Consider the following 25886-nt stretch of genomic DNA (forward strand, 5'->3'; position numbering starts at 1 on the left):
AATGCCAGGCAGCGTGGTGCAGAGAAAAATGTCCCCTGACTGCTTCCAGAGGAAAGCAATTCAGCTGCTCTTCAGGAGCGCTGGTAAGGTTGCCCAGAGAAAAAATCCCAGGGTCCCTGATTATGTGGAACCCCTCTGCCTCGATAGGGGCATCTTCCAGAATTGTTACCCCCTTTGCCCCTAGGGGTATCATTGCCATGTGAGGCATGGAAGGGATCCTGAGATTTTTTGTGCCACATTTTTCCACTCCTCTGATTCCTAGAAAAGGAACGTTGAGGATTGGAAAAATGTAGACCTACAGCAGACAGGGTCTTACCTTCCTGCTCACACCTGGCCAGGGTGTTCTTCACCATGGGGCCAAAAAGGGAAAATGCTTTGACTGGAGCATCTTCTGCACCCAACGGTCAGAAGTTATTGAATGCCAGGCAGCGTGGTGCAGAGAGAAATGTCCCCTGACTGCTTCCAGAGGAAAGCAATTGGACCCTCTTAGGAGTGCTGATGAAGTTGCCCAGAGAAAGAATCCCTGGGTCCATGATTATGTGAAACCCCCTCTGCCTCGATAGGGGCATCTTCCAGAATTGTTACCCCCTCTGCCCCTAGGGGTATCATCACTATGTGAGGCATGGAAGGGATCCTGAGATTTTTTGTGCCACATTTTTCCACTCCTCTGGTTCCTAGAAAAGGAGCATTGAGGATTGGAAAAATGTAGACCTACAGCAGACAGGGTCTTACCTTCCTACTCACACCTGGCCAGGGTGTCTTTCACCTTGTGGCCAAAAAGGGAAGATGCTTCGGCTGGAGCATTCAGGAAGGAAGAGTTGAAATGGACTGTGAAGTTACAGAGGCACATCCAGGCATGGCGTCTCATAACTATACCTGAACCCACCACTCTAGCCGTCCCTTTGGTTGCATGTGAGAGCAACCTCATGGATGAATTGGAGATCGATTCCATGGTTGTGAGCTGTGAGGCACTTTGTCTCTTACCTCATCATTCACCTGTCCTGTGAGTGTCCCAGAGAGTTTGGAAACCAAGTCTCTTTGGAGCCTCGTAAAATGTGCCAAGTAATTCAGAGACTGTATGGCAAAAGTCGCTGAAGCAAAAACTTGCTTCCCTAATCTGTCCACAGCCCGGGACTTTCTATTAGGTGGATGAACAGTATGACTCTCTTTGGCAAGATCCTTTTTCATGGCCGACGCCATCACCATAGCATCAACTGGTAAACCTCTTGACCAATGTGGGTTTCCTCGGCCCCCCCCCCCCCCACGGGGGACACACATATCATGAAGCTGCTTAGAACTTGTTTTTAACTTTTTAATTCATAATTTTAAAATATAATAGGTCATAGTTTTACATATCAGAGTTAGTATTTTTTTGGTTTTACATGAATATGTTTTATAGTATTTTAACTAGTTTTAATAATTTATATTTTATAGTTTAATACAGAAATTAATGTATTTAAATAATGTATATTTATTCAGTTAGACTGAAGTTTTAGTGAACAAATAAATATGTATTAGAGTTCATTTATTTTCAACATTTGCTCATTAATATATAGAAGGTTAATTGATCATCCATTTCCATTGGTGTATGAATGTTATTTAAATCAGTTTTAATGAATTAATAGTGTTCTGATGAAGTCTACTATGAGTAGATGAAAACGCTTAACCAGAATTCTATTTTGTGTAATAAAGGTATAATACATTAGCCTGTGCCTCTGTGCATACATTGGAGAAGTGGTACAGTTAACAGTGTTGCGTTTGTGTTTTTGATCTGGTCAGGTCTCTGAGGGATCAACTCAACACAATCTGGGTTCTTCCAGGCATGTTGCACTACTAGTTGTACCAGCTCATCTGCAGGCAGGGTCATGCAAGAAGTAGAGGGCTGGGCATGGAAAGCTTGCAGAAACATGGACTCCTCAGAAGAATGGTTAGTGGGTTTCCAATCACCTCTCTGTTCGAAATCTCAAGGATGTCCCCAAAGGAGACATCATCAGGGGGTGACCATGGGGACCATTCACCATCATCGAAATCCATATCCTCTGCCAGAGGCTCTTCAGGGTAGTCTACGTGCTTTTCCTTGCATGATCTCTAATGTGAGGGCTCCTCAGAGAGGACCTCTGAGGATGACTCAGAAGAGGTGGTGCCCTGTAATGGGGTCTCCTGCAACTTTCCTGCCTGGTGTCCTGGGGCGGTGGCTTGTGTCAGCTGTAGCTCAGGAGAAAAGAGATCTGGGGTTCTGATGTTGGTAGAATGCTTACAGAAGCAAGTGCCCTCTCTATAGCTCAGAAAGCAGGCCCACCTAAAGAGGGATGGGATCCCAGAACCGAGAAGCACAACCTCAGAACCAGGGTCACACCCCGCGCCATCAAACCTGCTCCCAAGGTTGGAGCTTCAAGCAGGATCAGTGCAGACAGAGCACCATGGATGGAACTGTAGACACACTCGGAACTGTACCCTGAGCAGAAGAGTTCATACTCCAATCACGGAGCTGAGGAAGGCTTGGTTCAGAAGGGACCGAAGGCCAAAGGGACAGTCCCAGAGCCCCAGTGAGGTCCACTACAGGTGCAGAGATGGGGGGTTCTGAAATTGATGTCAGAGCTGAAGACTTTGGAACCGGTATGGTCAAAGGAGGAGAGTAGGATGGAGTCTGTGGAGAAACCAACCCAGGTCCTGAAGGTGCATGGGTCCTAGACATAGTGGGTATCCCCCTGGCTGTCAACAGCTGATCCACAAGGCGCACCACATCAAACTCAGAAATGTTCCTGGTGGATCTAGTGGATACTCCTGATGGGGAGTCATGTAATTCTAGGAACGGACTATATACTTGCCCTATAAATAGATCTGTTGATGGAGAGTATCGAGTCCATGGTGTGGAATCTGTCGGAACTGATGTCTCAAGTTTGGAGACAGGAAGAAGTGGAGTCAAAATTGTCATTATCAGAACGTGAAAGGACTCAGTGCCGGAAGGGCACTCGGAGCCGACACGGAAGGTTCAATAGTAAATGGAATTGCAGAGGTAGGCATCGAAGGCATGCACTGTGCCAAAGCAGCACTCAGTGTTGAAGCTGTAGTAACCTTTGGAAAATTAGTAGTTGGTGCTTTAGACAGTGTAGGAGCCAAAGCGTGCACCGATATAGGAAGAGTCATAGTCAAAGCAGAAGAGGTCAGTGCCAATGAGGTAGACTTATGCTATGAAGACAATGTTGATACTTTAGACTTTATAGACTTGCCCTGGTCACCCAAGGGTGAAAAGGGGACAGAGTAAGACCTTTTCTTATCTTTAGTTGGAGGGGATGAGACCTCCGGTGCAGAAAGGGCCTCTGAAAAGGGCGATTTAAGGAGGCCCTTCAGAATCAGTTTGCTTTTGTGCTCATTCAAGGTGCACTGACTAAAACTTTGGCAAATCACACAAGGGCTTAACACCAAAAGATGGGGCACCCCCAGACAATAAACACAGTCATCATGGGAATCACTGTTAGGCAGTTTTACCTTACAAGAAGTACAATGCTTAAACCCTGACATGCCTTTTTTATCAGACATCATGAGCAAAAATACACACAACAAGTCAGATAGAAAACTAAGGCAAAGAGTTCTACTATATTTATATCTAAATATATATTAAAGATAGGTGGAAAAGGAAGAAGAAAAAATACCAACAATGGTATTTGAGAAGTACCACAAGGATAGGGAGAAAGGCTGTACCACCGATAGTACTGAAAATGACCAGAAAGGTAGAAAAAACAGGGTAAAAAGGGCCTATAGATGCAAGTTAAAGAACTATCAAAATACTAAGAAGGAATAAAAGATAGACACAATATCCAGAAAAAATATCAAAAGTTTACACTTAGCTGAGAGCTTGGCTTGGATGCGGCTTAATGGCTACTCAGCAAACGAGATCTGGGGTAACAGGGAGAAGGGCACTATGGGTAAAAGCTTAGTTCAAGAGTTTTTTTGGCTGGTGCAAGCTTGGTATTAGGCAAACTCAGTTCTGAGCCCATCAGTGATGAATGGAAGGAATATTAACAACATCAGAATATTGGGTCAGACTCATAAAATGTTACTGCCTTGTGCTAAGTGAAGATGTGCATTGATCAGGTCTGCACAAGAAATTCACAGCCCAGTGAAATTGAAAATAAGATTATGATCATATAATGAGCTGAACTGTATGCTAAAGAAATAAAAAAGAATGCAGAGCAAATAAGAAATGTATAAATCATGTGCAGCCACACTGCCCACTCATTAGCAATGAACAAGGTCATATGCTTGAATAGAAGCAGAGGAGTAATTAAAATATATTAGGGGTTGCTGCAGCAATTGTAAACCTATAACTGCAAGAGACTCTTATAGCAGTTGCTATTGCCAACAGTGTGCATCATCACTGCTAGAGGTGTCAGGTCTGCAGAGTCAACAGGGACACTATTCAAATAACAGTGGACAGTGTCAACCTCTTTTTGCAGCACTGTAGGAATGATGAAGTACCCATCTCAGTACATAGTAAAGTATGTGTGGCTTTACATGGCTTAGCTACAGGGACCAACTGGAGACACACTTGGGGTATCTCAGGCATCTGTCTCAAGAATACTACTCCAATTTTTTGATGTCCTTCTTCAGTAAATGGGAAAAAAGTGTGTCATTCCCACATACTGCAGAAGAGAGAGGCAACACTCTGCAAGACGTCTATGCTATAGCCTATTTCCCTTGAATTACTGTGAGTCATAGACTGTACCCACATCAATAAAGGACCATCCTGGTTACCTGGGAAGTAGGTATGTGAACCAAAAATGGGGATAACTCCATCAACTGCCAGGTTGCTGTAATGTACACATTATCATCTATAATGTGTGTGTGCAAGCCATCCAAACAGTTTCCATGACTTACACTTATGGCACATGTGACCTTTAGCAGTGGTTTGTAAGAAATAACTTCATACAAGGATATTTAGTGGGTGATGTTAGATATGCCCTTGAACCTTGGCTGATGACTGTAATGAAAAAGCCACATAATCCAAAAGAGTAAAACTTTAACCATAACCTACCACAAGCCAGAAGCATCAGAGAGAGCATGTGTTTGGCCTGATGAGGTCACAGTTACAGTGCATGTATGCGTCTGGTGGACCACTGCATCTGAAAAAATTGTAAATGTTCATGCCATTTTATGTAATGTAATGCTAAGGAAGCAGATAATATAGGTTGGTGGTGGCCAGAGACCTCAGCTCCCAGCACCACAGACAGCAGCAGCTGAGACCAACAAAGTGCCATGGGAGCAGCCAGCAGCAGGGAATGACTGCGCCAGATGGAATCAGGCACAGTGTGCCACGGTACAAGCTAAGAGGCAGTGGATTGCACATAGCTTTACTACACAGCTATACAAAACCTAAGCAGATACAACAATTTAATAATGATGCATACAAAAACATAAAACTATGCTTACCCATTCATAGACTGACCACTTTGACCATCAGGCATAGGTAGCTCAAGTCAGATGTGCAAAGAGCAGGGCAAAGTTATCATCATCATTATCATCATCATGTGCACAGATGGGGAAGGGAATACAGGAGTGTATGTCTTTCACAGGGAAGTGTATGAATGTAAGTAGTTAGGTCTAAGAAAATGAATAAGTGCACTTATGGGAAGTGTTTAGAGGTATGTGGTGGGGGGTGATTAATAAGTCACGACATCTGTCTTGCTGTGTGTGTGTGATGAATGTGTTATGGGCAGTGGTGGTGTGCATGTGCCTGCATGGGCACGGCCTCAGCACATTGGTCAGCAATGCACAATGGAATGTCCAAGGCATGCATCGCAGAGGGTTTATCTTCCTGTGCATGCCCTCACACACGAGAGCTACACAGGCTGTCTCACAACTCTTGCTAGAAGTTGGTGTGCTGCTTCCTCAACATAAGCAGCATCTGCTGGAAGAGGTGTCAGCATGACCATAACCACAACCATGGGGACAGCCTCTCTCCTTGAAATAGAAAAATCCAGGACTGATGTAGCAGTGAAAATGTTAGCACTGTGAAAGTGGGACCATGCCTGTCCCCAGCCAGTTTGGCTAACATCAAAGGATGTAACAGATGACCAGCTTCAAGGATGGCCGCTTGTCCCAACAAATGATCCAGAACAGAAACTGCACATTCCAATCTGTCATTCATACTATCAAATGACTGACACACATGGTTTATGCAGTGCCATAAATCAGCAAGCACTGCCTGAATCACACTCACAACCTCTGCCAAAGCCCTGGAGGAAATTACATTTGCCACCATGATGGTTCTGCATATACATTTGCCACCATGATGGTTCTGCATATACATTGGGTGGAAGCTACTGACACATCAGTTTCAGGAGGAGGGTGGTAACCATACATCCTGCAAGCATTGTCCCCGACCCCATTCCCCCCATATGAATATGAGCATATTTGGACATGCCTGTACCTGGCAATAGCATAGCTAGGGCAGGACAAGAGGGGCAACTGCCTGGGTGCAGTGTGTTGAGAGGTGCCAGTACTACATCTGTGGTTAAACCTGAGCACTGTAGCCCACTCCATGTGGTCAAAACTGTAGCAACTGCTACAGGTTAAAAGAAGATATTTTTTTTTATAAATTTAAACATGAGTGCAGTAGTGATTTGTGAATTTCTAAAGTCAGGGTATAAACTGGAATGACTGTTTGCTAAATTTAAAAGAAGAAATTATTATTTTTTTTAATAAACTGTCTTGAAGGAAGGTTTGGCCAGGGTACAGAAAGGGGATCTGAATGTCTGAGGTAGGAGGGAGGGGTGGAATATGTCATACATCTAACGACCTGTTTGATTGGTATGCCGGTAGAAGAAATGTCCTTTTTTGTTGTTGTTCTTCAATGGAAGAGGAGGCATTGCTCTCCCTGTAATAACATGATTAGCTTAATACAGTTTTTTTCTTTTTCTTATTTGCTCATGTGCCCATATTCTGAGGAGGAGCTGTGTAGGTCATACCCCTATACCTGACATACTCTTTGCAGCCCTGGACTATACCAGATCATCCCTACCATCATCATCAAAGCCTAAGGATCCTCCAGCATGAGATGGGAGCAGTTCCTCCATACTGGTACCAATCAATCCTTCACCTGTGAATACACCAGCACAAAACATAACCAGTGAAAATATGCCTGACCACCTCAATTGCACATGCAAATAACAGCTATTAATAAAGATAACTAATTTTAACCATGCCCATACCTTGTGTGGGTGGTTATCACACCTTGATGCCAGATGTACATAGGTGTTATAAACAGTAATGTGACTTATAGCTACAAATGGGAGACATAATTATATGAGACTGCATACCTGTAACATTACCACAGAAGTTGTTTGGGACCTATCCATCTGTGTATCCACCATCCAGCACCTCACAGTGAGACTCTAAGGATGTGGTACTGGCTGTAAGTGATGACAGGAACTAATCCAAACCTATACACTAAATGGCCCACCTCCAATAGCCCTCTGCTCCCATGCCAAGGCCTCCATTCTGAAGGTGACATTATGGATCATATTACTGGCTCTCAGATGACCATTTCATGTTACAGCCCTGAACAACCAGTCCATTGATATTGTTCACAACATGTTGCTACACCCAGGCTCTGAAGGGCTTGTCAGTGTTTTGCAATGTGATGCACCATCTACCATGGAAACAGTGGGCCTGTAGTACATCAATCTTGGCATCAGTAAACTGAGGTGTCTAGCTGGATGTGCCTTTAGATGCCTTTGTATTAGGCATATCCCTATTGGCATGGAAAACTCTGAAATTCACAGCCATGGCCCTACATGGGTAGTATACATTGTAAATTTTAGAACTTACACTAATAGGCAATATACATAGTTTAGTAGGGCCTGACAGCATCATAGGTGTATCCACAGAAAAACAACATTAGCCATTTTGATTTGTCCTAACCTCTTCACCCCACCACTAGCATCACCGCAAAAGAATGACAGGTTCATAAATGCAAATTATCAAGCATGCAACCTCTCAAGGATGGATAGAATGCACACACAAACAAATAAACATCATAATAATTACCTTGTATAAACACATTTGAAGGTAACCAGCACTGCACTGTTACATGGTAACCTGTATTCATACTAAAGCCAGTACACATGGAGGAGGCAATATACTCCTGTAGCAGCTTTTTCTAATACAGCTATCCTGACTGAAAAAACTGAAACAGTCTTTCTCACCCTTAAAAGTACAGTGCACACATACATGTTAACATTGTACAAAGAAGCAGGTGTAATAAGAAACATATACCTTAAGGTTTACAAATTTCTTTAGTGCAGCAAAGTCTTTCTCTGTAGTGTCTTGTAAAAACCTGAGAAATGTATTTTCCGTGGTGATGCCTCTGCTACAGTGCATTTATACTGTGTAGGTTCCCTCTCTGGCTGTGATGTGAATTCTGGTTAGAGTCCATCTCATTATTGGTTTAAATTGCTTAATTTGCATAACAAGCAAACCAGATAAATATCATGTTAAATTCTACATGATTGCATGTATATGCCAGAGCATGTACTGAGAGTACTCCATATGAGCAGGAAGACAAAATAGCAGAGATTGATAAATTGTAAGGATTATACTTTCCGAGTGTATCTCATTAGGACTAATGGATTAATTAGAACTAATATCTTCAATACCTCTCTGAGTCAGAAATGCTTCAAGGATATAACAATCCTTCCATTACCACAGAAGTCTCCATCATCTTGCCTAAATGACTACCGCCCTGTAGCCCTGACCTCCACAGTAATGAAGTGCTTTGAAAGACTGGTCAAGGGCACCATAACATCTGGGCTGCTTGCTGATCTTGACCTTCTGCAGTTAGCTTACCGAGCAAACTGCTCAATGGCAGATGCCATTTCTCTAGCACTCCATGTATCTCTGGAGCACCTTGAGAATAAAAACACCTACATGAGGGTACTATTCATTGATGTCAGCTCTGTTTTTATCACAGTCATCCCTTTTCATCTGGTAATGAAGCTACTCTAACTAGTCGTCAACACTCCACTTTGTTACTGGATTTTCGACTTTCTCACAGACAGATTTCAGAAAGTGTGTACAGGAAATAACTCCCCATATAGCATCACTCTTAACACTGGAGTCCCACAAGGATGTGTACTAAGTCCCTTGCTGTTCACCCTATTAACACATGATTGTACAGCCTGGTACAATACAAACCACATCAAGTTTGCTGATGACACAACAGTGGTGGGCATCATCAGTAATAACAAGGAAACAGCATATAGAGATGAGGTGGAACAACTGATTTCCTTGTGTGGAAATAACAGCTTAGCCCTAAATGTGAACAAGACAAAATAAATAATTGTGGAATACAGGAAAAACCGTAAGGAACATTCTCCCCTCACAATCAATGGGAAAACAGTGGAAAGAGTGAGCAGCACAAAGTTTCTAGGAGTCACATTGATGAGGACTTGTCTTGGAACACAACTACAAATGCCATAGTCAAGAAAGTGCACCAGAAATTGCACTTTTTAAGAAGACTGAGGAGAGTGAATCTCCCATTGACAGGTCTCATTACCTTCTCCAGAGGTACTATAGAAAGCATCCTGATGGACAACCTCATAGTATGGTATGGAAGCTGCAAATCCCTCCAGAGAGTGGTGAAGACAGCCCAGATGATCATTAAGACCACCTTACCACCTATCCATGACTTATATTTATCCAGATGTCTCAGCAGGGCCAGAGGACATAAGAATAATTAAAGACTGCACTCACCATGCTTGCAGACTGTTTCTGCATCTATCATCCATAAAACAGTTCTGAAGCATACATTGTAGAACTAAGAGATCCAGAAACAGTTTCTTCCCTAATGTCATCAGGCTGCTGAACTCTAGTAACCATTACTTTCCATAATGGCCTTCTGGGTCAGTAGAAACTGTAGAAGCTTGTCTCAAATTGTGCATTAACCAGGTTACCAGTGTCATGTAATACTTTGTGCAATATTCACCATGACTGTAACTTATAGGCCATCTAGGGCAGTAACAATGCAGTAAAATATCTCTTCTTTCAGTGCAATACATGTTGCAAATTCATAAATTAGCCATACTGTGATGTTCTAAGGTCCATAGTGCAATACTCTAATGCTCACAGTGCAATACTCAAATGTGTCTTTCTGTACAAGGATCAATGCAATATCTTAACCAAGTATCTGTGCAATACAAAAGTCTCATGCAAGTAAGTGTTCACTGTGAAAAGTGTTAAAATGTGTTTCTAATTATGTGCAGTATTAGTCTGCCTACCTGCATGTCCGTGATGTAATAGCTAGGTGTTATATGTGTAAATGTCTGTGAAAATAGTCTATATGTTGTCTGTACATTGAGTCTGGAGACATAGAACTTTGTTCAGTTTTTGCACTTATGTCATTTCTGAATGACAATAAAGTTTACTTTGACTTTCTTCCATAAATTTATTTTTAAATAGTCATGTTCCTAAAACTTACATACTGAAATGGTCTGTCACAGATCTGAGTGCTACAAATAGCTTTAAATAATAGCCATGATAAATGATAGTGAATGCTATTAATACAGCAAAATTACATTGTAGAAAAGTATAGTGTCACATTTTAAATAATCTTTGAGATTGTAGGTTGTGGTAAAGTGTCAATAGAATGTTCCACATATTGACCATTTGTTCAGAAAGCATGTGAAGTGTGTGTGTGTGTGTGTGTGTGTGTGTGTGTGTGTGTGTGTGTGTGTGTGTGTGTGTGTGTGTGTGTGCGTGTGTGTGTGTGTGTGTGTGTGTGTGTGTGTGTGTGTGTGTGTGTGTGTGTGTGTGTCAGTCTATAGATAGAATGCAAAAATAAACAGTCATGCTATCCTTAACCATCTGATTTTGGAGTTGCCTTTGAGTATATATTTTCAGTGAGAAAAAGAGGTTTGGGGGTCTACCATCTTTCACACTTAAAGTTATATTAGAACCTATGCCATTTGAATGTGTGTTCAACCTTATTATTTTTTCCTTTGTTTCTCTCTCTTATCTTCCCATTTTCAATCTTTAATCTGATTAACACAAGGCACACATGGTTATAAATGTCATATAAACAAAAATAGCTGTTTTATTTTTTAGCCATTCTTTGCAAGATGGATGGCATAGAACAGCATCGCTGGTTATCATTGAACAGAGGATACTGGTAAATGTTCATCATACAGATCACTGCTGCAATAGCCTTAGCTATATGGGTTATATCCTACCAAAGATGTAACAGCCAGCAAGCCACCAAAACGTCAGGGTACCCTCCACTTACCCAAACTGTCAAGCAGCTTGAGCTGAACTGACTAAAGTACAGGTTTGGGTGTGAAGCCATTCAGATATTTACTGCCACCAAAAAGTATGCTCCTATGAAGCTTTTGATGAGTGACGGTCAGCTTGTGCTTTTTTTACTGGGCAGATAATTTTCCTTTGGGAAAATCTTCCATTTTCTTAATTTTGTTGATATTTTATTACTTTCCTCTTCAGAAAAGTTATTTTAAAGCTAGGAATATTTTGTTCTAATGGACTGTTTTAAGACTGTAATATACTTTTAAATCGACACTTGTTTTTATTTTTTTGGCAGTTTAAAAATGGTGTAAAGTAACTAAAGACATTTGTTCTGTATAGAAATTGTGTTTATTTTTCTTTTCTGTGGGTGGCATTGTGTATTAAAAGGCGTTTACAGTGTTTTATTTTCAGTCAAAAAGTTATGTTTGTGGACTGGTAGTATTTACCGGCATTTGCCTCAGGAAAGAGGCACCATTTTCAGCATGACCATGGAACAGACTGCCAGTCACATGGTTGGTCCTTCTCCCAGCTACAAAAATAAATAATTAAGCGAATAACCTTTACCACCACAGCAGGCTAGCAATTTAACTCAGCCACAAGTGGATAACTCTGCTGTGGTCATTTATTGTTCCTCAGACAACTCATCTTTAACCACATATCCCTGTAGTACAGCACCCATAGCCACAATGAGCCAGGGGGTTAGCCACATCCTCTGTAGCAGTTGGGGGCCCCCTCAATGAGCAAGGGAGAGTCAGTCTTTTTTACCCTGGGACAGGGAACACGGAAGGTTTCCCTGTTGTGTCATAATGCTGTGCTCATCCCTGGGAAGCAGCTGCTGCCAATAATTCATAGTTGCCCCCATTTTTCTGTCAGAAAGCCAAGTATGTATCTATTCCTCCTCACATTCCTTTGGATAAGAGTAGTTTTACTGGGTCTAGGTATAGTTTAATTCAGCATATTGAGCCTTCTTTTAAAATAGTTTCTAAAAAATGAAACAAAGGCTTCTCCTTTCCTGAAGAGATTCAAGATTCTGAATCTGAACCAGAAGCTGCAGGGATAGAAACAGTTTTTTTTCCTTAGATTTCTGATTCAGACTCAGAGGAGAGTTCAGTTTCTGATTTCCCCTGTGGGAATTTCTCTTTCTCTGAAACTACTAATAGAATGTGCCAGTCTTTTCAGTGGGAGAACACTGAGGTTTCTCAGTCCATCAGTTGTTGTTATAGAAGTTTTTTTCAAAACCTACATCCAATTCTCATGTTCTGTCTGCTTTAATGGATATGTGTTTTACTGTCTGCAATGTTCCCCATAGTCAGCCAGTTGCCCCTAAAAATGCTGATAGGATATATAAAGTTCCTCAGTCTTTTACATTTGTATACACTATTCCTAAAACTGACCTAGCAGCTGTAGCTTTAGTTTCTCCCATTACTGCTAAATGCTTATTACAATCCTACTCTTTCTGGTAAGGATAGGAAAATTATTGATAGATATGAGAAAAAGTGTATACTTCTGCAACTTTGATTTTCAGAATTTGAAATTGTCAGGCTTATATGTTAAAGTTTGTTCTGACAATTTGTGAAAATATGAGGAATGATTTAACAGTAGTTTCTCCTTCTGAAGAAAAAAATTGCTTTAAATAATGTAGTTTATTCTATTCCATGGGTCACTACTCATTGTTTGCAGTGTATGTATGACTCTGTTGATACTTTTTTCAGGACTATGGCCACTGGTACTGTTTTGAGGAGGTTTGCATGGGTGCATTCTTAGAACATCCCAGATGATGTCAAAATTAGATTTTTAATTTCCATTTGGATAGATATCTAGTGTCTAATCCCTCTGCTATAGATGAGATCAAAAAGTGTGATGAAAGGGGAAAGCTTATCCAGGGAATCTCTAAATATTTTCAGCCCTCCCTTTTCAAATAGTCCAAGGGATTTTTTATCTCCTCATCCAGTTTTGGCAAAAAGTAGAATAAACAATCTCAACAAAAATCAGATAAGAATGTTTATGAAAAAAATGGCAAGTGGGTTCCAAAGAGAAGTTTCGAACCTCTCAAAACCAAGAAAAGCCCAACGAGTCTGAATAACTATTCAAGAGTCCTCATGATCCCCTCCTACCCTGGTCCCTTCCATTTTGTTTTTGGCAAAAGATTGCTTCAGATAAATGGGTTTTGAAAATCATTTTATCAGGATTGCAGATGGCAGTAGGAGGAAGCTCTTCCCTTCGTTTCCAAGGGGGGGGAGGGTCATTCCTCACCCTCCAGATCAGACTATTTTGTTTCCAGCTGTTCTTCAACACATACTGTCCCAAGGAGTGATAGAGCCAGTTCATCCTTCCCAGGTGGGTAAGGGGTTTTATTCAAGGATGCTCCTAATGTCAAAGGAAGAAAATGCTTGGAGACCAGTTCTGGATCTTTCTTTCCTAAATCTGTTTGTGATAGTGCCCAAATTTAAAATGATGTTACTTCACAACCTATTACCTCTTGTTCATCTTTCAAGTTTCCTGGTAGGTTTAAAAGATTTTTATCATCACATCCCTATTCATCCAGACATCAGAAGTTTTTTAAGGTTTTATGTGCCTAGATCACATTATCAGTTTTATATCTTGTCCTTTGGACTATCCACTGCACCAAGAGTGTCCATAAAGTGTCTAGCTACAGTTATGGCTCATTGCAGGATTTAAGATATCCACATATTTCCTTAGTTAGATGACCTGCTTATCTTTGCAGAGTCTTTTCTAAAGTGTCATGAATATCTCTGTAATGGTGAAAGATCTCTTACACAAGCTGGGATTCCAAGAGAACATTCAGAAGTTTTTCCTGACTCCTTAACATATGATTATGTTCCTGGGATGTCAACTAGACACCTCAGTTCAAAGAGATTGGCTTCTACAGGAAAAATAGATCTTTATTTAGATTTATTTCTAAGGTGTTCCACTTAGACTTTGGTTACTATGATGAAATAACTCAAGATTTGGGGACTCATGGCATCTATGATTTTCAGAATACTCCGGGCAACACTCCATGTGAGAAAGATACAGTAGTACTGGAAATCTCTATGGTACCAACATCAATATCCTCTTTTTTTTCAAATCTCTATGCTGGAGTTTGCCTGAAGAGAAATATTTTGGTGGAAACTACAGATAATCTTAAATCCTAGTCTCCTCTTCTTCCTCCCTGCTCCTAAGCATTCAGCAAAAACAGATGCTTTGGACTTTGCTTAGGGATTAGGTTCAAGAGGAATAAAAGTGCAGTGGGTGTGGGACATCTATGGGTTTTTTGAAAGGGCTGAATTCTAGAAGTATTCCAAAATCTGCTACTTGGTTCTCCAGCTGTCTGCTGGCAGGGGAGCTCTGAAGGGCATCTCACCCAAAGTTGTCTTTTAGTCAGCTCAATTTAAGCTACTTGATGGTTTTGGCACATGGACGGTGCCCTTAAGCTTTTGTCATTGATTGGCTGTTATATCCTTGCCAGGCTATAATTTATAGCTAAGGCTACTGCAGCAGTGATCATTTGAACATCTACTGTTATAATAAGTTCAACTTGTACAACTGTACTTTCTGCTCCTATGGCAAAAATGAAGAAATTTCCCATACATGCACTAAGACTTTATTATTGGTAATGCACCTGAGCTTAATGTTTTTGTGCATCAGTAAGCAAGTCCATAATTAAAAGTAAGGTAAGCTGATTCTGTTATCTCTGTTTCCATGTAATAATGATGCATGACTTCTATTCCACTGCAGTCAGTGCAGGGTTCTAGTCCACTGTGTGTGGAATGCTGTTTTGTAGTTTTGATTTCATTCAGTTCCACTTTGTATCTTTTTATGAAATTCTTCCTAGAGTTTCAGTGGCTAACCTAGCTGATGCTCTTTTTGGGGGATTATGACTGTGATATACATGATTTTATATTTCATCATGTACCTTTCAGTTTTCTTGACGTCCTGTGATGTGTTACCCTGAAATGTGTTTTATTCACACCTGTTCTATGAAGGATTATCTGGCATACATAGCTAATGTTCTGCTTAGGGACTGTCAGCAACATAGTCATGTGTTTAAATCCACTGTCATTTAATTTGATTTGATGTTGTTAGGTGATAAATTACCATTTGAAGAATCATTCTTGTCATAATTATGTAAATTATGTCTCACAGTTCTGCACTTTATAACAAAATAAAACTATGAATTTTTCTTGAATTCTTACTATAATAATTTAACTGTATGATGTAAAACAACAGAGTTGGTACTGCTTTGTGTTTACCATCTTTCCTGGCACAGTGTAATTATCACATTATTTATACTGGAGCAGAGTACTGTCTTTTTTTTTTTTTGGCGGGGATGTTCACAAATACTGGGTATTGTATGTTGTGCTACAGTGCTGTGTTTGCAGCCTGCAAATGCTCTACATTTACCTGGTATGTGTGTCTCATGAGTCCTGTTAAATCTGACTCATACAGTGGCTGCCCTAGCTAATGTAACACTATGGAGACTATCTCAATGTCAGCTATAGTTACAGAGCTATTGTGGTCTTTTCTTGAAGCAAGCACATAAAATTCATGCACATTTTGTAGTTAACCACACTGTCAGTAATTAACATGATGTAACTAAATAAGCACAAGTCACATGCCCACAAACGACCAAGGAAGCAAGACCCTCTCTGTGTTCCACCACTGCATGGCAGTGAACAACATCAATATCCACAGGTGGAAACGTTTTTGGGGTGCTCTAATAATTAGCTTACCATTGCACAAGTGTGCTTACCCTCAAAGCATTACTGAAAGCAAAAATAATATAACCATAAGCTGACATCATTACTTTAACTGCCGCAGCTTTCATGTCTGATTTTTATTCATGAAATATTTAATTTTTATTTAAGGTATGCAGAGGATTTGGATCATTAAATTACTTAAGTTTGTCTAGCACTGCTCATTTTTGCATTATTTGTTACTATTGCAGTACTTCTTTTTATCTGACCACTGGGCATGGTGAGTATGCTAACTGGGCTCAACTCTCTCTCTCTTTTGTTTTTCTAAATTACTGCATTTGCTCTGCGCAAGCTCTGTATGCTAAATCTTTTAAGTTAAATTCAATTGATATCTCATTATTAACCATCTTAAGATGGAGTCATTTTGACCACGCATTCACAGCAGCAAACAGAGTGAAGGAGGCCTGCCATGTTTTATACATTAAAGTGTCACTGGAGCAACAAAAGTACAGTGCATATATTATAGCTTCTTTGGCATCCATCACACAAATGAGATTCTCCCATCTCCGTCATTGTGTGAAGGATGAGAAGCATGAGATTTGCTTTTGATATCAGGTCTGTGCCATTCTTCCTGACATCTTTGAGAGAGAATAACTTATGGTTGGTGAATATAATGCTCCTTTTAGAGCACAGAGGTGGTGGGAGAAGGAGACAAAGACATTTTCTGACATCATTGACAAGCAATACAGCCACAGGTTCCTGCAGGGTGGCTATATTGGGTCTCAGTACAAGGCTGATACCTGGAATAGTGTGGCCAAGGCTGTCACCCACACTGCTACATCCCATAGACAAATGAACACTACCATCACCACTATAGTGACATAATTCAACAAGAGTCTGAATATGGGGGTGATGGGAGGTAGAAGTCCAACCATACTCACCAGCTGTGTACTGTAAGTGTAACATAATGTACCTCTCCATATACCCTGCCAATGCATGGCACCTTACGCTTTTTTAGTATGCTCTCTCTTTCCCTGCAGCTCCTGAACAGATTGCAATGAGCCAGGCTACTCACAGTGAATGACTGGAGTACCTAAAATAGCACCAGGTAGGTACTGGTTATGTCCTGAAGATGTGTATGTTTCAGAAGGAACAGGCAAAAAATAAAATATTGGTAAATTACATTTATACAGCAATAATACATCTTGCATTACTAACATCCCATGCTGTAAGCATTATGATTGTACAAAGGTTGAATTTGGATTCTGCATGCCACCATCTGCATAGCTGACGAAGTGGCTCATTTTGTTAACTATATGTGTGCAATGAGGGTCTATATTAAATTATCGAACGAACGGAATGAATGTCGAATGGCCAAAATATCAAAAGTGCTGTTCAAATTACTTGGTTTTGTGGGAGGCTGCACCCCCTCCCTGCTAATTATATATACCAACTCCAAGATCACACTACAGTGAGGAAAGGGCAAAATTCCCAATCTTCACTGCACCCCAATCCCACAAACCAGAACTCGAATGGCACTTTTGATATCCGTTCCATTCGATAATTTAATATAGACCCTGCAATTAAATTTCTGGAAAGGCTATGGGTTCAATCACCAAAAAACTATTTCTATGGTCTAACTCTAACTATCATAATAACAGAAAAAATATAATTAGAAAAATATTTAGGATGTTAAAATAAATGTGTATGTCCGATAAATCAAATATTGTTTTTCTTCATTGTATTTTATGAGGAGGAAAGAAAAAATAAGAATGCACCTTATTTTTGTATGTCTCTTCCCCATCATCTTCATCCATTTTTAAAATTTTCTTCATTTCTCTTATTATTATACATAGCAGCACAAAGATCTCAATGGACTACTCTGACATCATTGGTCATTACCACACAGGTGGCAGCAGCACCATGACCACCAGAGGTACCCAGCACATCTGTGTTACATCTTGTTACAGTTGCTCTATTCCTCCTGCCCTTTCTGCACTACCAGGTAGCTCTACCCTGGTGAATGGTGCATTGATGCCCACCAGAAGCAGTACCAGTATAGGTGGTCTCCCATCAAGAGCTGGCACAGCTAGTGGGAGAGCAACTGAACAGGAGATTTGATGCTCTCATTGGCCATATTAAGAACATGGTCAAGTAACTCAATGAGTTGATTTCCTGTCTAGTCCTGCCTGATATCACTGAGGCAGGCCCTAGATATGACAGGTCCTAAGGTGAGGAGTAATTTTCTATTGTGCATAAGCTGGCAGAAAATACATTTTATAGCACTCTGTCCTGTCTCCAAATAAAGTTCTCACCCTACCTTTTGTATCTATAATAATTCATGTTGTTATACAATCCACCCTTTACTTTTATCTGCCCTCTGTCTGATATGTTCTTTATTAGTGTGTCCCTCAAGTGTGTATTATCCCCATACCCTCAGTTTTGTCTGTCTGTCCCTGCTACCTAATATCCCATTCTTACCTATTTCTTACACCCCTGATGTTCTTCCCCAACTTTTCACAATCAGTAGAAAAAAATAAAAACTGGCACCTATCCCACAAAATATTCCTTGGATAAGATAATCTGATAGGTGGAAGGCTTTGATTCCCCTAAGTGCTGTATTCCTATTTTAATCTTGCTTATTTTCACTCACATTATCTCTTGGTAACATTTCTTCAAATGTGTGATTGGTGGTAATTGTTGCATAACTTCTCCCATGGCATCAGTAGGTAGTACACAGGTCAACTGACTGACAGATGGGCAAATAAGGTACATTTGCCAGTATTTCTTAGTCATAAGTCAATACTGAACTATGGTAAAGTCACTTCCTTCCTTCCCTGCGGCATTATCACAGCATGTACATGGTCAAAATGTCTTTCATAATGGGGAAAATCATCTATGCTCATTATACTTTAGGTGACATTTTGCAAACTTACCATCCCAATGTATGCACAGAGGAATGGCAGTTAACTTTGAAAGGCAAAATATGAGGAAACTCTTTCACCTATGCTAAAAACTCTGCTTCTGTTTCACAAATAAGGTGATTGCCAATGTGCAACACCAGGCAGTACTGACAATAGGTGGTATCAATACTTGCATGTGCCTAGTCATAATGTTATGTGTACATTATCAATACATAAAGAGGAGGATTGTGATTCCTTGATTATTATTAATGCTCTGTACAATGTTCTTTTTATAGTGTTCCACTGTTTTCTAACATTCCCTTGAAATGTGTGCTTATGTACACCATTATCATACGTTTCTCTGTGGCAACGCTTGATAAACTGTTGGTGTGTGGATTATCAATTTGGCAGTCAAAGTTCCATTCCAAGCAGGTCTAAGTTATAACAGTGCAACAAAAATCATTATTATATGATAACAATGTGCCATTTGAGTATAACATAAGGCAAACATGCATATGAAAGTCTCAGTTCCTCAGTGTAAGCATCTAGTGATGTGTACAGTGACTGCTAGGTTTTAATCACTTTCTCTTCTGTTGTTTGTTATGATGTTTTCTGCTGCTCACTTGTAACACGTCTACACTGGTCTTAAACTAGCTTCTGTAGTTTACTTGCTAATGTACTGAAGTAAAGAAAAAGGCAAGGTGTTGAACCTGGGTAGTTTTTTTCCGGCATGCTACCACATACTACATTCATCTGAAATGTGCTTTCTAATCAATGTTTTTACATAAAGTTTCTGTGGCATGACTTGCTAATATCTGTTCTGCAGACTATATCCTTAAGAAAGTCAGTGGTTTGAACAGAGATGTATGCATTTGTGTCTTGTGTTTTCTATAAACAGTTTTGAGACCATCCATGGCATGTTTTTCTTCTTCAAAACATTTTTTATTTTGTTTTTCTATTAAACATAAACAATCAAAATATTTCAAACATACAATAGATAGTAAATAAATAACTATTTACACTATATACAATCATCCAGGACAAACATCTGCTTTGTCCATGAATATTTATCAATATTTATCTAATAAATTTTGCAGCTTTTGCCACACTATTCTTTTATGTGTTGCATTAGATATTCTAAAACAAATGGTTTGCATTTCCTTTTTACATGCAGATTTTGCTAAAGTAATAAACTCGGAAAACAGAAGATCTTGCTTTTGTTTCCGATTCTATGTAATAATCTTTCTATCAATCACTAAAATTGACCAGAATACAGGTATTTGATGCTTAGGAATTACACTTGGGGTAGGTACATTAAATAATATTAAAGAACTAGTGATTTGAAAGTTATCTGAACATAAAGCTTTTACTAAATGTCTAAAATCACTCCAATAAAGTGTGAGAGTTTTACATTCGATAAACATATGAACCGAATTGGCATCAAGAATTTCACCACATCTCCAACATTTACTGTCTTTACTTTTAGTTATGAGTTCAATTCTGTGTGTGGTATAAAAACTTCTATGGATAAATTTCCAGGTATATAATTTCCAGTATCATGATGATGAGGTGTTATTAATTGGTTTTAGTAACTATTTCTTATTTTCATTTGATAGAGGTTCTCCATTAATGTTCATGGAATAATTCCAAAATTCTGGGTCAAATGTAAGTAGTTCATCTCATACAATTTTATATATAGGTGATATGCTCAGTTTATGTTCAATGTTCAATGAATTACATAAAATGAATAGCTGTAACAACCTTGGTATAACATCATTTTCTAGGTTTATTAATACTCTCACTTTACCTTCAATAAATTGCCATGATGACTGAAGACATAGCCAGTTATCTTGGCAAACATTAAATCTGGCTAGAAGGAAGTCCATTGATTGAAAGTTATTTTTATCTATAAATTGTTGCCAGAATTTTAAGTCATTGTCAGTAAAGTTCAACATTCTATTAATATTAAAGAAATCCAAACAATCTGGAGTATATGCTATGGGAAATATAAGAAAAAGTGTTTGTTTTAAGTTATAATTATCTATTATGTTTTTGAATATGTAAAATATTTGATTTATACCATATGAGAAGTGGCTAAATCTCTTATTATATGGACAATACTCACGAAGTATCCAATATATTTTGCTGATTCTGAATGATTAATTAAATTGGCATTCAATGTTTCTAGTGTCAATTATATAAATCTCATGTAGTTGTTTCCAACAAGACGTATATATAGACAATATCTAATGTAAAATTATGTTGATAATAAAATATTTGGAGTATAATTCTATAATATGAAATCCAATTTCATTACTATTCCAGCCTCTTAATTTGTATGCTATTCTATTTTTTTGTGAAAACTAAAGAAATGTAAGTAGTAAAGTATCTATTTGTTTAAATATTTTTTTAGGTGGGGGTAAAATCAGTGATTGTGTGTAAAATAAAAATTTAGGTAAAATAACCATTTTTATTATATTAAGTCTGTCTTCCAAAGTGAAAAAAACATTTTGTTCTATTTCTTAGTTAAATCACTGATTGTAGCCAATAGATGGGTATAGTTTAATTTAATAATCTCTTTCTATTTGTTCTTTATACTAATCCCTAAATAGAATATTGCATCATTTTCCCAATTAAATTTAATATACTTTAGCAGCTTTCTACTTATTTTCTTATTGATTAATAATGTTCTGGTTTTATTTTGGTTAAATTTCATGGCATGTTTTGATAATACACTAATCTGCATTATGGCAATGACATAGACATGGCTTGATTCCATTCATGAGGGTTTCTCTTTTGGTGCTATCATATGTTTATTTCCCCTGAAAGTAACAATTCTATAATGAGTGTATGCATTATGCAGAGGAGGTTGGCACTTTTTAACATAAAATATATTTCAAGATTCTTCCAACACTGTTACAATAGGCATGGAAAATGGGCTTCTAATGGCAAGATTAATGGAAAAGCCATAGGATGCATTGCCCAGTTGGGCAACTGAGTTCAACTTTGCTGCACATTCCACTTACATACATGCATACAGATATTTTAAGCATGGGCATTAATGCTCTCCTAGCTTGCCAATATAACAAAACAAGATAAAATAAACCACAAAACAGTGTGCTATGTAAACTTCAAAATAATAAAAATGCTGCACCAAAAGTCTGATCCAAATGTTTATTCACCACAGTTTTATCACTTTTTTTTTTTAGAAGTTCCTGTGTTTTAGAACAAAAGTGCTAAAACTGTGGTGAATAAACATTTGTCTGGGACTTTAGGTGTGGCGTTTTTATTATTTTCAAATATACCAAAACAGTTGTCCCCATTGGGACAGGCCCTACTCTGGGCCAGTAAAGAAGCCTCAATCTTCAACACTGACACTGGTGAGGGATGGCCACTAGGACCAAAAATGTATACACACAGTATTTTCAGATGCAGCTCTCTGCACCAACCACAATTTCTCTTAAGAGCACACAGGGAAACACTGAAGACCTGGGGCTTGACTCTCTATCTCTCTCTCTCTGTCTTTCTTTCTCCAGGCCTCAAACAAGACTCCAAACTGCCCAATTTGGAGCTCCATGCCCCTGTTCCAAGTAGTTGGCATACACACTTGGATATTTGATCTTCACACACACACACACACACACACACACACACACACACACACACACACACACACACACACACACACACACACACCTGGGAAAGACTGGCAAAGATTCACCAGCTGTGCCCCCTCTGCCCAGACTATAAGGTAATTACACCACCACCAGTCAGCTACTCTAAGGTTCTTACAAGGGTACCCAATTACTCTGAGTAAAATTAATACTAATACAAATGGTAGGGTCTGACCAATGCAGCAAGGCTTTCAGGAGCAGCTACAGTGTCACTAAAATAAGCATAAATACTCTTAAGATGTTAAAAGTATTCTCTAAAAGACCAGCCACAATGAAATGTATAGAAATATGTATTAATAAATAATAAACCAGAAAACATGAGAATACTGAATATGTAGTTCCAATAAACACCAGAGTTTCAAACACTGGAGATATAAAAAAACACAGTTGGATAGAGTCATACAGATACAGAAAAACAGTACTGAACTAATTACGCTGTATTTTCCTGACTGACTAAAGAATTACTGTTTCCTAGTTAAGTTATTTACTACAGAAAGACAAGATGATGAGTGATGAGTTGGTTACTACAGCTAGGTAAGATGAGGTGTTTGGTTGTATGAGATCTTTCCTGTCAGGTTCCGAAAAACAAAGTACTACTGCGAGAATTATGTCATATCTCTCACTAATGTCTAAAAAATCCTTTCATTCCTGGTTATACAATAATATCACATCTAGTCACCTGACTCTGGAATAATACACACCCAGAGCTTTGGTAAGATCTATTGCAGCATCTGAAATCAATAAAACAATTTTAAAAATGTCCACCCTTCCAGGGTAGCAATTAGTTCACCCCTAAGGAAAACACAGTAATATTCCTAGTCCTGGTTTTCCCAACCATTATTGTCTCTGGCTGCAACCAGTCCTGTAAGCTAAAATATTTAAGGCCTAAATCAACCTATTTAATTTCAACATATTTTACAAAATTAGCTGGACTGAATTTGACCCCTTCTTCCAGAATTCTCTGTCAAAACATACATTTAAGTAGTTATAATAATACTGTCTGACATACATGTATATCTCTTTTCTGTCCAGCAGGAGACACTGTTGATGCATTTTTAACACAAGCAACATTACAAATACATTTTTAACACAAGTATATGTATAAATCAGTGTGATGGTCAAATGCATACATTTCTGTACAGAACTCCAGCTAGCTATGCTACCATATGTTATACATGTACTGCCCTATTCTCCCTGGCACAGATGTCTCTATCTCATATCATCACATCTCTCTCCCCTTTGAAGACTCAAGCTAGTTTTTTAAATGACCCTGGAAAAACATTGCTTGAGAGAAATGGGCCTGTCCAATGAAACATTAACCTATACCCTGTCTTGAGAGCCCATCTGCATTGGTATTGTTGACCCTACTATGGTGCTGCACTGTCTTGTCATATGCCTGCAGCCCTAGGCTCCACCTTAATAACTTAGCATTTTGCTGCTTGGCAATAATGTAGCTGTGTTAATGAATTGTGGTCTGTAACCACAAATGAATTTCATTCCATACATATAGGGCTGATGTTTCTGCAGTGCCCGTACTATGGCAAGACATTTTTTTCTACAGCTGCATAACATTCCTGCCTGGGTTGGAGCCTACAGCTGAGATATACAACTGGGAGCTCTTCTCCCTCTGAGGAAACCTAGCTGAGTACAGCCCCAACCCCATGGTTTGAAGCATCCACCTGCCCAAAAAAGTATTTGCTGTAATTTGGACTGGCTAAGACAGGGGGTCCTTCCAAAGCCCCTTTAAGCTTTTGGAATGCCTGCTCACAGGCTAGTTTCCACACTACCTTATCTGGCCTGTTTTTCCTTGTCAGGTCTGTGAGGGGAGCAGATATTGTACTATAATTGGGAATTAACTTTCTATAGTGCCCCACTGTCCTCATGAATGCTCTCACCTGGTTTTTGGTAACAGGGGCAGGCCATGCCTGAATAGCTTCCACTTTGGCACGTTATAGTCTGATCTTACCATTCCCCACTCTATGTCCCAGTTAGGAGACCTCTGCCATACCCACCTGACACTTAATGGGCTTAATGTTCAGTCCTGCTTTTTGCAGTCTGCCCAAGACCTTCCTATCATGGTAAGGCTTCATCATGTTAACATGGTACAATTTGTGCCCTTGCCTCCTGCCTAGCAGGTGTACCATGTCATTTGCATCACTGACATTCCTTACCACTTCAAAGAGTCCCTCCCAAGCTGCCTGCAGCTTACTGCATCTGACAAGAATGGGCCACATAACTTGCTGTCCACCAGCATACTCTCATGCTCAAACATTCCTTTCATACCAGACCTTTTTCTGCTGTTGAGCTCCTGTTAGGAACTCATGGGCCAAGCCCATGAGCTCCCTAAACCTTGTCATGAGGTTTAGGACAGATGCCACAACAGACTCCTTGTGGGATTCACACTCACCCTCCCACTCATCACAAATTAAATCTAAAGGACCCCTCACCCTATGGTCATACAGCAACTCAAAGGGTGTAAAACCTTTGGATTCCTGGGGTATCACTCTGTATGCAAACAGCAGATGGTGCAAATATTTGTCCCACTCTCTCTTAAACTGGTCTGGAAATACCTGTACCATGGTCTTTAATGTAGAGGTTAACCTCTCTGTAAAACCATTAGTCTGGGAGTGGTAGGGAGTGGTCTTTAGGTGCTTAACCCCACAGTGCTTCCACAGATAAGCTGTAGGTCTGACATAAAATTGGCACCTCTGTCAGTCAGTGTTTCTCTCTGGAAACCTACCCTGCTGAAAATTTCTAACAATGCATTTTTCACCTTCTCTGCCTTGATGAAAGACAGAGCCACTGCCTCAGGGTATCTAGTAGCATAATCTACTACCGCTAGGATATACTTTTTCCCTGTGGAACTTGGGGTATTCAGAGGCCCTACAATATCCATAGCTACCCTCTGAAATGGCTATTCAATCACATACAAAGGCATCAAAGGAGCTTTTACCTTGTCTCCTGCCTTGGGTACCTTTTGGCACTGCTTAAGGGTCCTGCAGTACCCTGTTACATCCCTTCCAATCCCAGGCCAATAAACGTTCTGCAGAGTATGTGTCTCTGTACACTTTATGCCCATATGACCTGCAAAAGGAATGACATGAGCTATGGCTAGAAGTGCCAGATGGTAAGCTCTGGGCAATACCAACTGCTATATTACCTCATCATCCAGCCCTCCCTCAGGGGTCCAATCTCTATACAGTGACCCTTTGTTCCAGTATACAGACTCCCCTTTTCCTAGAGAATCAAGTACCTCATTAGCTAACTCCCTCAAGCCTCATAGGGTAGGATCCAGAAGCTGATCCTGTCTCAACTCT

The sequence above is a fragment of the Protopterus annectens genome, chromosome 2.part0 (genome assembly GCF_019279795.1).
Source record: "Protopterus annectens isolate FY-2018-M chromosome 2.part0, PAN1.0, whole genome shotgun sequence".
NCBI classification, from domain to species: domain Eukaryota; kingdom Metazoa; phylum Chordata; order Ceratodontiformes; family Protopteridae; genus Protopterus; species Protopterus annectens.